Source organism: Bombus terrestris, chromosome 17, assembly GCF_910591885.1.
Source record: "Bombus terrestris chromosome 17, iyBomTerr1.2, whole genome shotgun sequence".
Classification (NCBI taxonomy): Eukaryota; Metazoa; Arthropoda; class Insecta; order Hymenoptera; family Apidae; genus Bombus; species Bombus terrestris.
In genome coordinates this window covers 3128171-3142243 of record NC_063285.1, presented here as the reverse complement: position 1 = coordinate 3142243, position 14073 = coordinate 3128171, and the positions used below count along the sequence as shown (strand labels likewise).

At 41.5% G+C, this 14073-nt stretch overlaps 1 long non-coding RNA gene across 1 annotated transcript; it reads right to left on the bottom strand.

Moving 5' to 3' along the window:
• Window positions 1–11954: 11954 nt before the first annotated feature.
• Window positions 11955–12693, bottom strand: LOC125386719. Its single transcript, XR_007227101.1, has 2 exons — window positions 12462–12693; window positions 11955–12299 (listed from the first exon to the last, which is right to left on the bottom strand). It is a non-coding gene; the product is annotated as an uncharacterized LOC125386719 (long non-coding RNA).
• Window positions 12694–14073: the final 1380 nt, after the last annotated feature.

The following is a 14073-nucleotide window of genomic DNA, read 5'->3' as shown; positions in this document are numbered from 1 at the left end:
TAAACTCAACCATTGTTACACCGCACCTATGGCTAATTCCAACGAAGATACACCGAACACCCCCACCCACAATCCTGACGTGCATCCGACATCAGAAGTGGGATTCGGAACGGTTATGACGGTGAACGGAATGAGGGCCATTTTGCGTGGCCTAGTGGAGGAGCTGAATTTGAAGCCGAGTGCGGAACCTACCAAAACTGTGCTACCGGACTTTAACCCCGACATCCCGGGCGCCGATCCAGTCGCATGGTGTACCACTGCTGGTCTGATTATGAAGGACCACCCCCTACAAGACCGTTCGCTAGCCACCGCTTTGAGCAGTGCTCTGAAGGGTTCCGCAGCAAATTGGTTTTCGCAGGGAGTGTTCGACGAAGGCCTCACTTGGCCAGCGTTTACGGAACTTTTTACGACGCGTTTTGGTGGTAAGGATACAGCAACCTCGACACTAATGAAGATACTTAACGAACAACCACAGAAGGGCGAAAACACGGCGGCTTTCGCCGCTCGCGTCCGTTCCCTCATAGAGATGAAGTGGCAACATATAACCTTGCCGGAATTATTCAATGCTATCGCCTTTTATCGAGTGAAGTCAGTCGACCGGCGTATCGAACGAGTGGCACTCGAGAAGGATATCAAGATCAAGGACCAATTTTTAAACGAAATAAGAGTCTTCGCTCACGAGAAGAGGCCGGCGACAAGCAATACACCATCTAGCCCCGAAACCAAACGACACAAGCTGTCCGACCCCCGGAACAAGTGCCTCTACTGCGGTGCCTTTGGGCATGAAGTGGCGGAGTGCCGCAAGAAGGTGCGGACCGAGAAACGGAAGATACGACGTCCAGAAGGAGGCCGACAAGCTACTTCGTCCAAGCCGGTTTGCTTCAAGTGTCAAGCGGAAGGACACATCGCCTCTGGTTGCCCGCTGCGGAAAGAGAGAGGAGACAGCAACGGCCAGGAACGTCGAGTCGAATTCTGCGTGGTGGAGGCCCCAACCGGTAAATTAAGCCTCCAGGGTGAGTCGTTCCCATTTTGTTTCGATTCTGGGGCCGAATGCTCGTTGATTAAGGAGTCCGTTGCCCCGAAATTTCCCGGCATACGAACGGCCGACGTAGTAGTAATGCGAGGGATAGGGAATACATGCGTTAAGAGTACGTCGCAGATTTTGTCCACCGTATGCATCAACGGTTTTGCGCTCGAGATAACTTTTCACGTCCTCCCCGATAGCCACTTAAAATACGATATCATGATTGGTCGCGAAATTTTGAGCCAAGGCTTCGATGTACATATTACGCGCGACAGTCTCAACATTTGCAAAACGAAAATAGTTAACGCCTGTAATAGGACCGTCGAAAACGAGATCGATATCGGTGAAGTAGACACCGAGGTACTTGGTAACGATAAGGGCCGGTTAATTTCCATTCTCGAAAGGTTTAAAAACTCATTCATCACGGGTTTCCCACGTACTCGTGTAACTACGGGCCAGCTAGAGATACGACTAATCGACCCTAACGTCACCGTCCAAAGAAGTCCTTACAGACTTAGCGAGGAAGAGCGGAAAACCGTGCGGGAGAGAATTAGCGAACTAATTAAAGCAAACATTATAAGACCTAGTAAGTCACCGTTCGCAAGTCCTATGTTGCTCGTGAAGAAGAAGGACGGCTCGGATAGACTGTGCGTAGACTTCCGAGCGCTAAATAAAAATACGGTTGCGGATCGGTATCCCCTACCCCTTATCGCAGACCAAATTGCGAGATTGCAGAACGCGAAATACTTCATTAGCCTGGATATGGCCAGCGGGTTCCACCAAATCCCCATACATCCCAATTCAACGGAGTATACCGCGTTCGTTACACCCGACGGACAATATGAGTATGTAACGATGCCGTTCGGATTGAAAAATGCACCGTCCGTTTTTCAGAGGGCCATCTTTAACGCCTTAGGCGACCTTGCGTATTCTTACGTCGTCGTTTATTTAGATGACGTCTTAGTTATTGCCGACTCGATAGATCAAGCTCTAGAAAGGTTGAACACCGTACTAGATACTCTTGTGAAAGCCGGATTTTCGTTCAACTTCGCGAAATGCTCTTTTCTGAAAACAACGGTACTCTACTTGGGATATATAATCCATAACGGAGAAGTTCGCCCCAACCCGGGTAAAATACACGCCTTAAGTTCCTTACCCGCGCCAACGACCGTCACTCAGCTCAGACAATTCATTGGGTTAGCTTCGTATTTCCGTAGGTTCGTCCCTAAATTCTCGCAGGTGATGAAACCCCTGTATGCGCTCACCTCAGGTAGCAAAAACATAACATGGTCAGATAGGCACGAGAAAATCAGACAACAGGTAGTTTCCGTCCTGACCGACGCGCCGGTACTAATGATATTCGACCCTAATTACCCAATTGAGCTACATACCGACGCCAGCTCGGAGGGCTACGGAGCGATCTTGATGCATAAAGTCGAAGGTAAAAATAGAGTAATCGAGTACTACAGCAAAAGAACTACCCCCGCGGAATCTAGATATCATTCCTACGAACTAGAAACGTTAGCAGTCGTAAACGCCATCAAGCATTTCCGTCACTACCTACACGGACGAGAATTTCTTGTTGTTACGGATTGCAATTCGCTGAAAGCGTCAAGTAACAAAGCGCATTTGAACGACAGAGTCCACAGGTGGTGGGCTTACTTGCAGACTTTCACCTTCGACATTATGTACCGAGAAGGGAAGAGGATGTCCCACGTAGATTTCTTCTCGCGAAATCCCGTAGACTTAGGCCACCGTAAAATTGACAAAATTGTGGAGAAAGAAATTAACTTGGCCGAAATATCGGAAGACTGGCTACTGGCCGAACAGCGTCGCGACCCGCAAATTATAGAAACTACCCGCAAACTACGAAACGACGAGCTCGCGGAAGATATCGCGAATACCTATGAGTTGCGCTCAGGTATCCTCTATCGCAAAGTGCAGCGGAGGGGTAGAACCCTCTGCTTGCCCATTGTCCCGAGAGGCTTTAGATGGTCCGTTATCAACCATGTGCATCAGTCGATTATGCACTTGGGTTGGGATAAGACGCTCGAGAAGCTGTACGAGTATTACTGGTTCGAAGGAATGGCGAAGTACGTTCGCAAATTCGTAGAGAACTGTCATGCCTGTAGAGTTTCGAAGGCAAGCTCGGGTAAGATCCAGGCCGAGCTACATCCTATACCTAAGACCAGCATACCTTGGCATACGGTCCACATGGACATAACGGGCAAGCTAAGCGGTAAAAAGGATTCCAAGGAATATGTCATTGTTTTGGTCGATGCTTTCACGAAGTTTGTACACTTACATCATACCCGTAAGATAGACTCCTTTAACACCATCGAAGCTCTCAAGTCCGCTATATTTTTATTCGGCAGTCCCTGCCGGATAATAGCAGATCAGGGTAGATGTTTTACGGGCAAGGAATTTCAGGAGTTCTGTGAAAACAAACAAATTAAAGTCCACTTGATAGCGACCGGTGCTAGTAGAGCCAACGGGCAGGTAGAGCGTGTTATGAGTACGTTGAAAAATATGTTCACGGTAGTAGAGACGACCGGTCGATCATGGCAAGACGCGATTGGGGAGATACAATTGGCCCTGAATTGCACCACCAACCGCGTGACTAAAGCGAGCCCACTGGAACTACTAATCGGTAGGACAGCAAGACCGTACGACTTGTTACTACCTGATAGCGTTGAAGAAAGAGAAATAGATATCTCCGATGTAAGACAACAGGCGACAAAAAATATAGCAAGTAGCGCCAAACACGACAAAGAAAGATTCGATAACACCAAAGCTAAAGTGGTTAGGTTTAATGTCGGTGATTTCGTATTGCGCAAAATCGAGGAAAGAAACCAAACCAAGCTAGAGCCAAAATTCAAGGGTCCATTCGTAATAGCAGAGATTTTGGAAGGGGATAGATATACTTTAAAGACATTAGATGGCAAACGATCGTATAAATACAGTCATGACAGATTAAGAAAAATGCCGAATAGTTGCGTTCCTGCTGAGTTGGACGTCTGTAGTGATGACAACGGCAGTGACAATGACGATATGACTACACCGATCTCAGAGGATCATTAACACTATGACTATGACATGTAACATAGTGTTTCCACACACAAGCCTAGTGTTACCATACACTAGCACACAAGCCTAGTGTTACCATACACTAGCACACAAGCCTAGTGTTACCATACACTAGCACACAAGCCTAGTGCGACCACACACTAGCATTCGATATTTCCACACAAGCCTAGTGCGACCACACACTAGCATTCGATATTTCCACATAAGCCTAGTGTGACCACACACTAGCATTCAGTGTCTCCATACACGCCTATTACATCAATGCACTCGTGTTCAGTGTCTCCATACACTGCACTCGCATTCAGTGTCTTCATACACACCTATTACGTCAATGCACCCGTACTCAGTGTCTCCACACACGCCCAGTGCGGTAATATGATCCAACAGACTGAGACTCGTCCGTGTACGAAATCGAAAATGATCTGTCATGTCATTACGGTCTGACTGGTAACTCACAAAATGCAACTGGCGCTTTGAATACCAATCATAATGCTACTGACTTTTGTGTTTTTTTTCTTCCCTACTTTATCATTGAACGTCCGATCGAAATTTTTGTTGTTAACCTGGGCCCTTGACCTATTTGGACAGTTAGTTAAGCCATAAAGAAACTAGTACAATATAATTTAGCTAAACTATAAAGGAACAAAATACTAGTTATATCAAGTTTAACATTAGGAAAACTCAATATTTTAGATCCACCCGAGGACGTGTGATAGTCAGAATGGCCGTGTCGGAGATGAAAGAACACCGGAGCCCCCCCTTTGGAGCGGTGGGAGGACCCCTTTAGCGCTGTAACCCAGATTTCATCATAGCCGCACTAAGAAACTGTTGTAATTCGATCCGACTGTACTTATTCGAAATTTATGATAGTGAGCTCGGGCTCGAGGTGACAACCGGTCGCCGAACGTAGTCGCGGTCAAGGGATGAACGTTTTGTCTAACAAAGGCATGAAGTAATTCTATAGCTCTCCTTAAAAGAAATACTTGGGACGGGGCACGACGGTAAACATTTCAACGATTTCTGTCCCGTGGCTCGCCACACGCAGACTTTGTCCTTCGGGTAAGACGATTGCCAGATGCCAACGCATCTTCACAGTATATGTTTAGCTGGGCGAGGACCCGCTACGAATATTAAATTTCAATTACACAAAGTCTCTCAAATAGACAAATGGCACGTGCCCCAACTACGGGAAGATAAGAGAAATCTATCCTTCCACGAACGACGCTTCTCGCTAGCAACTTTCCCCAAGGACAGCTAATATCTTTCTCTAACCACCAACACGGAAATTGACCAATTAACAGCAACGTCAATTTCCCTCACCCTTCGAGCGAAGACTTCTCTCCGCGAATCCGATGATCTCGTGCCCTTAGGCACACCCATCATAGTTTTCTTCGACAGCATCACCGCGACGGAGAGACACTCTCTAGTGCGATCTCATCAGTAATCGACCTGTCTTTTCGTATACGAAATAATTGCCCCGTGCTCTAACATATAGTGTAACTTAGACGCAAACGAAGGGTAAAGTCCAGTATCCGTTGACCGCGGAAACGTTGCCGGAGCCGAGACCATTGTCATAGTGCCGCGAATATCGAAACCTTGCGATTATCTATCGACGCTGCAAATCTCTCTAATTTGTGTCAATAAACTCAACCATTGTTACACCGCACCTATGGCTAATTCCAACGAAGATACACCGAACACCCCCACCCACAATCCTGACGTGCATCCGACATATATATACATGTGTATTGTAGTATCGTGAGGAAAAAACCTGGTTAGAAACAAACCAAAACATTGTCGTCTGACCTTCGGCTGTTGGTTTACATAAGAGAAAAACCTATTGACTAAAGTCATCTAGTCCTTGCGGCACGAAAACAGGACCGGATTAGGAAAAGGACAAAATAACGTTGATCGAGAAGTGAGAACGTTTTATCGAGAGGTCAGAGTTAGTCGAGAAGCGGAGGAGTAGAGTTGTAGAGTTGAAAGAGTCAGCGGAGTTGCCAGAGTTGCTAGCGTTCTTGAGAGATTGAGTTGTTAGAGTTATAGAGTTGCGAGAGTGATTTGAGTAGAATAAGATTTTTGCGTTTAGTTCAAGTTGAACATTTATCGTTCTCTGTCCAATAAATCTCTGTTATTTTTATTTATCTTAAATAAATAGCATTAGGAGAATTTTACAAATCTAAATTATCCTAATCCTATCCTTTCCGATACTACATTTTGGGGGCTCATCCGGGATTGAAACCAGACAGAGAACGACACGTTTTACGGAACTACTCGTGCTGAAAAGAAAAGAGTTGAAAATGGCAAATTGTGAAGAAGAACAGTTTTCAAGTGAGGAAAATCTAACGCTGGAAGAATTAAGAAACAAGCTTGCACAGTTAAATCTACCAATATCTGGTGCAAGGTCAGTGTTGGTTGCCAGGCTAAGTCGAGCATATAGTACTGGACAACCAAGTCCTAAAGAGCCAGCAAACGGTAAAAAGACCACGGAGAAGCAAGGTTCAGGGGCAATACCAAAAACTAAGCGTGATCGAGATGAAGACGAAGATCTCGAGAAGCTTAGGACAAAAGAATTAAGAGAACGTCTTGCTAGTATGGGGCTAGAGACGAGAGGAAGAAAAGCTGAACTACGTGTGAGACTACAGGCGGCGATGGAAGAAGAGAATACGTCGTCGGAAGAAGAGAGCGACGACGAAAGCGAAACTGAAGACGACGAAGAAGACGAAAGAGAAAGCAAAAGGAACGTGCGAGGTGTATATCAAAAACCTGACAAATTCCGTAGGAAAGCACGTAGGTATACAACAGTAAGTTTTCAGGATGTCCAAGACGCCTTAGAAGTTTTTACAGGCGAAAACAACGAAAATATTAATCAATGGTTCGAGGCGTTCGAAGAAACTGCAAGCATATGTAGGTGGACAAAAGAATAAAAGGTAATTTATGCAAAAAAGTTGATGAACGGATCGGCAAAAATATTTGTGAATTATGAGTGCCATGCTAGAACTTGGCGCGAGTTAAAAGAAGGTCTGATAAGGGAGTTTTCGAAAAAATTTAACACTTGGCAAATACACCGGAAACTGCAGGAAACAAAAAGAAAAAAGAGACGACGAAGGATGTACAGCGTACATGTACCGAATGCTTGGTATAGCCAGTCAAATGAATATGGAAAAAGCAGCAAAGATAAGGTACATCATAGATGGAATAAGAGACAAAGAAGTCAATAAAACAATATTGTACGGGGCTAAATCAATAAAAGAGCTAAAAGAAAATCTTATCATCTATGAGGAACAAGAATCCCGTATAGCAGAGTCAACTATGAGACCGGTGAGAGCTAAGGACAATGGAAGATACAAGCAGTCGAAAGATGTAGCGAAGTATAAAAGGTGTTATAATTGCGGTGATGAAGAACGCGTGTGTGCAGAGTGTCCGAACAAGTCGAGGGGACCTAAATGTTTCAAGTGTAGAGAATACGGATACATTGCATCGAGGTGCGACAATCTGAGCGAGTCCATTAAAGAGGTTGGTAGTGTGTTTCGATTGTTACCGACGAAGCGTGGTAAAGACGTGAAGATCGGAAATTTCGAACTGAGCGCGCTGGTAGACACCGGTAGCGAGTTAACCTTGATGCGGTATAATCAGTATGTAAGAATCGGAGCGCCCAAATTAAGTCGAGACATTATTGAATTTCACAGTATCGGGTCTAAAAGAAATTTTACGCTCGGGAAATTTCCGACAGATATTATTATAGACGCTGAATTGTATCATATAACGATACACGTAGTTCCGAACACTGCGATGCAACACTCGTTGTTGATAGGTACAGACTTCCTGGATACCGTCGAGATAAACATGAAGAGGGGAGATATCTCCATTAGTAGAATAAAAAACGAGAATTCCGATGGGTTTCCAGAGGTCCTTAAAGTAGACATAGAGACGGGAGCGAGTGAGGTAGATCTATCTCGTGTCGAGAACGTGCAACACAAGCAGGCAGTTGTAGTTCCCACGAGTGCTTGTCTCAAGGACACCGTCGTAATGAACAAAATTTCGTTAGATGAATCGGTTGCGACAAACATAACCGCAATAGCGTCGGGTGGAAACGACACGGACGGTTGCGATGAAGTTTTTGTAGGATGCAGCGAGGATCGCGCGAATTGTAGAGTTGTACAAACAAATTCTGTCGCGAGTTCTAAGAAGCGAACCAAAAGCGAGAATGAGGCGGCTGCAAGAGAATTTGAGGTAGTGCGTAGACGAGCTATCAATCCGACCTCTTGTCGGCGAAGGGCGTTCAACTTATTACCAACTTACAAGGGCGTTATTTTGAAAATATAAATTCGATTTGAAATATATATTCGTTTGAAATATAAATTCTGATTTCCTGATATAATAATTAATAATAGCAAATATCTACAAACAACTATTCGCTGTTGTAACCTTCGACCCTGCTGCGGTTGAAAGAATCGCAACGGGTTACGGTATCTTCAGTAGCTGAAAACGCCTACCGGTTTTCGCAATCGCCCTCTCACAGTTAGCGGATAATAACCTGCTCGTCTTTGGGCACGATTTGCGAAGCCGCATTGGTTCCCGCAGAGGACACTGTTATAAATAACCATTTGTTCACATTAGATGCCAAAAGCAAGATAGAATTCTAAAGGTTTATTGATTACTTTGGATTGAATTAAGCTATTGTGACGTAATCTTATACGTCTTGTAGAGATAGCTTGCAAATTTCCTACTTTTCCATTCTTAACTATTGTTATTGCGAATGATATGTTATTATTCGCCAATTTCATTTCTTTGTGTCTGAGCGTTTCTCCATGGAAACTGGTCGCTGCAAGTGCTCTTTCGTCACATGGTTTGTTAAAAATTTCATTCGATGCTAGATCAGATATGTCCAAGCTGCCTAAACTTTCCACACGACTAGAAGCGGCATAGATTTGCACTTTTGCAAAATTCTCTTTGCCAAGATCAATTACGGTCCTATCTATTATAGCCATTTGTAATCTGTGTACCGCTACTGTCCAGCTTAGCACAAGCGATGACATTCTTTATTCAACATCTCCGTAACATTTCGTCAGTTGAAACATTGCTATTACTGGAGATATGGGAATGTAGCCGTCAGCATATTTGAATCTGCTTCCAATTCTCTCACTTTCAGCTGACCTCTTCAAATAAATTTCTGACAAATAAATTTCTTTGCCATTCCCATTGCGTCATTTATCAAACCAACGGAAATTGGTATGTTTCGTCGCAACATAACTCGTGATCCCTCGGCTAATGTTATTGCATGCAACAGTTATCCATGATTATTTACATCTGCATGAATAATATTTTCGGAAGTTTTTTTCTCGCATGCAGCTGCTTCCCGACTCTCGCCTACTCAATGAATAACGTACACACGACGTAATTTCGCTAATTCATCAATCATTTTTGTGTTATATTCGTCTACGAATCTTACTATCTGGAATATTCTTACTGCTATATATCACTCCTTCGCACTCATAGTATTTCAAACTCAGAAGTTGTTATTTCGCCAAACTGTAAATTATCTAATAGGTCGATAAACTCTGTATCGTCCTTTTACCTCATATTAATGATGAGTTCGCAGAATGAAACTTGGTACTATAAATTAATCTTTACAGCACACCACTGTTTTTATACAATACAACAATGTTCTTTTGCTGGGAATAATCGCATGAAAGAGATGTCATCGAAGAGAAATACATTTCTGTCACCAAATATTTTTTTATATATCTTGAATTCTTGCAGTCTTAAATGAATTATTCGCAAATTCTCGTAAGATACCATTGAGATCTCATCAACAATCAACTATCTTTTATGACGTCACTTTCGTTCCTCCTGTTCAAACTTTTGTCCTGTCACGCGGTTATAGCAGTGCCTTTCTCAATAGGCAAGGGGAAACAGACAGATACAAAATTATCCCAAATATTTCAACGACAGTAACGTCAATCTTTATATATGTCGGAGATGTAGGGACATCGGGCCTTTCTTTAGGAAGATCCCCAATACTTGGGCTCGAGGTGACGTAACTGGTCGCCGAACGTAGCCACGGTCACGGGATGAACGAAATGTCTTACAGAGGAGGTACCGATGTTGAGGGATACGCTGTATAAGCAATCAAGTCTCGATCAGGAGCAATGCTGGTTTACGCGGGACTGCCTAGTTACGGCGCTTGGGAATTTGTTGATATTCCCGATCTATATGTATTTGACATATGTGACTGTATCTGTCTTTTATTTTGCAATCACCTTAGAGAGTTTACTGTCATCGTCTTGGCTGTCAGTCTGAAAGTAACCCAGCGTCTGAGTTAACGTGTCTGCGTGCTACAAAATGTATTCCATTGTACAAAGAGTTTACCCGTTGACCGTGGATTCGTTATTGAGCCCAGGAACATTGTCAATAGCTTTCGTTATACTTATTAATTATTTCACGCCTAAAATTTCTAACGATAACCCGACATATAAATCTAAGTGGTCATTGTATATTCTTTAGTCGGCATAAATCGTCACAGGATACGATCTTCTGCGAATTATTCATTTTCGACGGAAATCTGTTCGCCGCGAAGTGATGTCTGACGCACTATTAAGTTATAGAAATATCCTTCTCTGTCACTGTTCAAAGTATAATACTGCTGGCGCAGTATAGCTGGTTTATTCCTTATTCGCATACAGCACTGGATAGCCCACACAATTGTTTATTCATTAATAAGTATAAAGAAACGAAACAAGAGTAATAAATAGATAGAAAGAAATTACCGCCTTATCAATAACAATGAAAACCGTTTTACGTTCACCCTGTATTATTGGTCGCTACACTAAAGAATGTATAATAAGATGAAAAATCTTTTCCAAAGAAATATTATCAATTTTGAAATGCATTGCAAAGTGACAAATAATTTTCTTTGTATTTATACAAATAAGGAATATTACAAGAATTAAATAATGTCAACCATATTTATATTTTATTTATACGCACGTATAACAATAGTTAGGATTACTCATTCACTTACTAAACAGCATATTATATATACCGCAACCTTTTCGAAGGTGGCGCAAAATTAAAGATACTACAATATATAGACATATCCTAAATACATATATAAAGATAACCTTTATTGTTAAGATGAGTACAAAGTGTAAGGAGAAGGGTTAAAACTTTACAAAGATGCCTAGATTTCAACTGAAGCGTTTAGCACACAATACGATAGAAAAACGGTCAGGGCATATTTAGGGATGCTTAACTGTTTCAGAGCTCGTGATGGTCTGGACTGTCTCTAAGTTTCCAAAGAGGCTAATTGAGAAAGTCGTAAAATAACCGTCTACAGCCATTCCTGACAATAGTGACGACCTTGATAATAGTCACGAATTTACGACTTCTCATTAACATAAACGAAAGAAATACGAACTACAGAACGAATCCAAACAGAGCTTGTCAGTACGATGTAGTCAAATAAAATGCAAGATATTCCGACGGCAAAATCAAACCAAAACTGATGTAACAATAAATCTAAAATAATGCGATGCATACGTAGACACGGATTTCCGATAAATATTACAAAAATATATTCTTAACCTATGTATATCGCATGGGTATACACACATATCGAAAATATCGCCGGCGAATTTACCTTCATTTTCGAGGTAATCACGCAAATACAAAAGTAAAATGACAGAAGGTGTGCTTTATAAATAATCGAATTATTAATTGTTAATTATCCTCTGAAATGCAAAATTTCATCTGATCGACTCTTACTATTCCTGTAAAGGGCATACGTGTTAATTAAAACCCACCTATATCTGTAACAACATATCTATTTTTCTCTAAAATCTTTTTAATAACGTAGGGGCTTTCAAATTTCGGTACCAATTCCTTATCTACTCCCGGTGCGACGTCCGAATCACGTATCCGATCATCACGTATCGTCGATTTTGATACCCTGTCGCATTTTTATGTTTTCTGTCGTAGACGCGTTCATTTTCTTGCTCAGGCTTGTCACTTATTCCTGTCGCTTAATGAAGCCAAGCTGATTTATTTCAAACAACAATTGCGAAAGACTTTCTCCCGTTGACCTGCAAATTGTATTGTTCTAGGCGAATTCGACTGGACTCTAGACTCAAGACTGCCATTTCCCGGGTGTTTCCGACAATTTTGCCAGCATCGGTGTTCCGTTTGCCTGTGGAGTACCGAATGTAACATGTTCGACCGCATTATTAGTTAGGAATTCTTTGAATGGCCCAGCCGAGAAAACAAAAGCCTCGATTGCTAATTACTCGTCTGGGTCTACTTTAAGTTCTAAAATATTTCGTCATGAAAACTCATATTGGTAAACACCAACCTTTTATGTCTTTGTCGACTGGCATGGGCATAACCGTTTGAAAAGGTACGTTACCTTTTCTCAACTACGCAAATATCCTTCGATTTTACCACTAGTCGGCGAAAACTTTGAGCATTTCAAACAATTGCCAAAATATTTCTGTCTTACTTTCTGTCAACAAATGTACTCTACTAATACTTTCGACGATTTTATTGAATCCTAAATGATATTATTTTCCAATTACAGCTCGTGCTAATCGCTGATGGAATCGAAGATCGAGCATCCTCCGATCGGCTCAATATCAATGGTCAGCGGCCATCGAGCGTGCGATCAGTTCGTTTTTATTGCCAGACACAGCTAAATTTCTAAACTAAACAAGTACCTTCAGCTCCCCAATGGTAAGTTTTATTATTATTATTATTATTATTATTATTATTATTATTATTTAATTTGTACTTTACCATTTGTCCGGCTGGAAATTTGGTAAATTTTTCTAACTTAATTGCTAAATAATATGTGGATGGCTACCCCCAGCGGGATACCATCTTCGAGTTTGACTATTTTGTTTCTTTAGCGAGGTCAATGGGGTGTTTTCTTTTTAGTCTTCTATAAATGGTAAATGTGTTCAGATTTCTTCCACGCTATTTGTTTCTCAGGGTTGTATGTGTATATATATATATATATATATATATATATATATATATATATATATATACACATATACAGGGCGATACTCTACAGCTGTAGAAAAATTTAAGAGGCGATTCTTCAAGCTAAAATAAGATGCAAATCAAGAATAAAAAGATTGCGTTTTCAGCTTTGTTTTTTAGTTATTGTCAATTAAAACTTAGCCGAAATGTCTCTGTGTCCGAGCAAACCTCCTTAACTGAACAAAAGTAGGTCAGCCTAAACAGCGAGACGCACAGGGATCCTCAAATCGAACGACACATAGGCTTGCCTAGCACAAATCGTAGAAAAGAATATTATGACATTTGACGACGTAAACCATCTTGCGCGACGCTTTGTAAGAAAAATCGTAAATGAATGACAAATAATATTTAAAAGTAAAAGAAATCAAAACGTTTAAAAAACTAAAAACGGAAAGGCTCAAAAATATCTACAGTAGAATAACCTAAACCTCTACTAAATTAAACTTTATGTTTGTTCTTTATGTTTGACTGTTGAAATGATCCTGCCCTTCCAGAACTGTTTTACCCTCCTACCAAATTTCTAAAATCTAAACATGTTATGTAACAAGATAGTAGTGGAGAGTCCATTCAGAAAGAAACTAATATTTAGTTGCGAATAACTAAAAAAACAGAGCCCGAAACGCAATTTTTTTTATCCTTGATTTTGACTTTATTTTAGTTTCAGGAATCACCCCTTAAATATTTTTACACCTGTGACCGAACATCCTGCATAATTCCATTAACGCGCACGCTATTAATACATTTACTGTAATTTGTATCAGTACAGATACAAGCTTTCTGTTATAATGTACTGTTATAAGGACTTTCTGTTATAATGTATTGCAATTTAATACAAATAAATATAAAGTTGACGAGATTTTAAATAATATAAATATAAACGAGTTGAAGTTTTATAGCATGGCACTCGAGCATTGCCATACCAA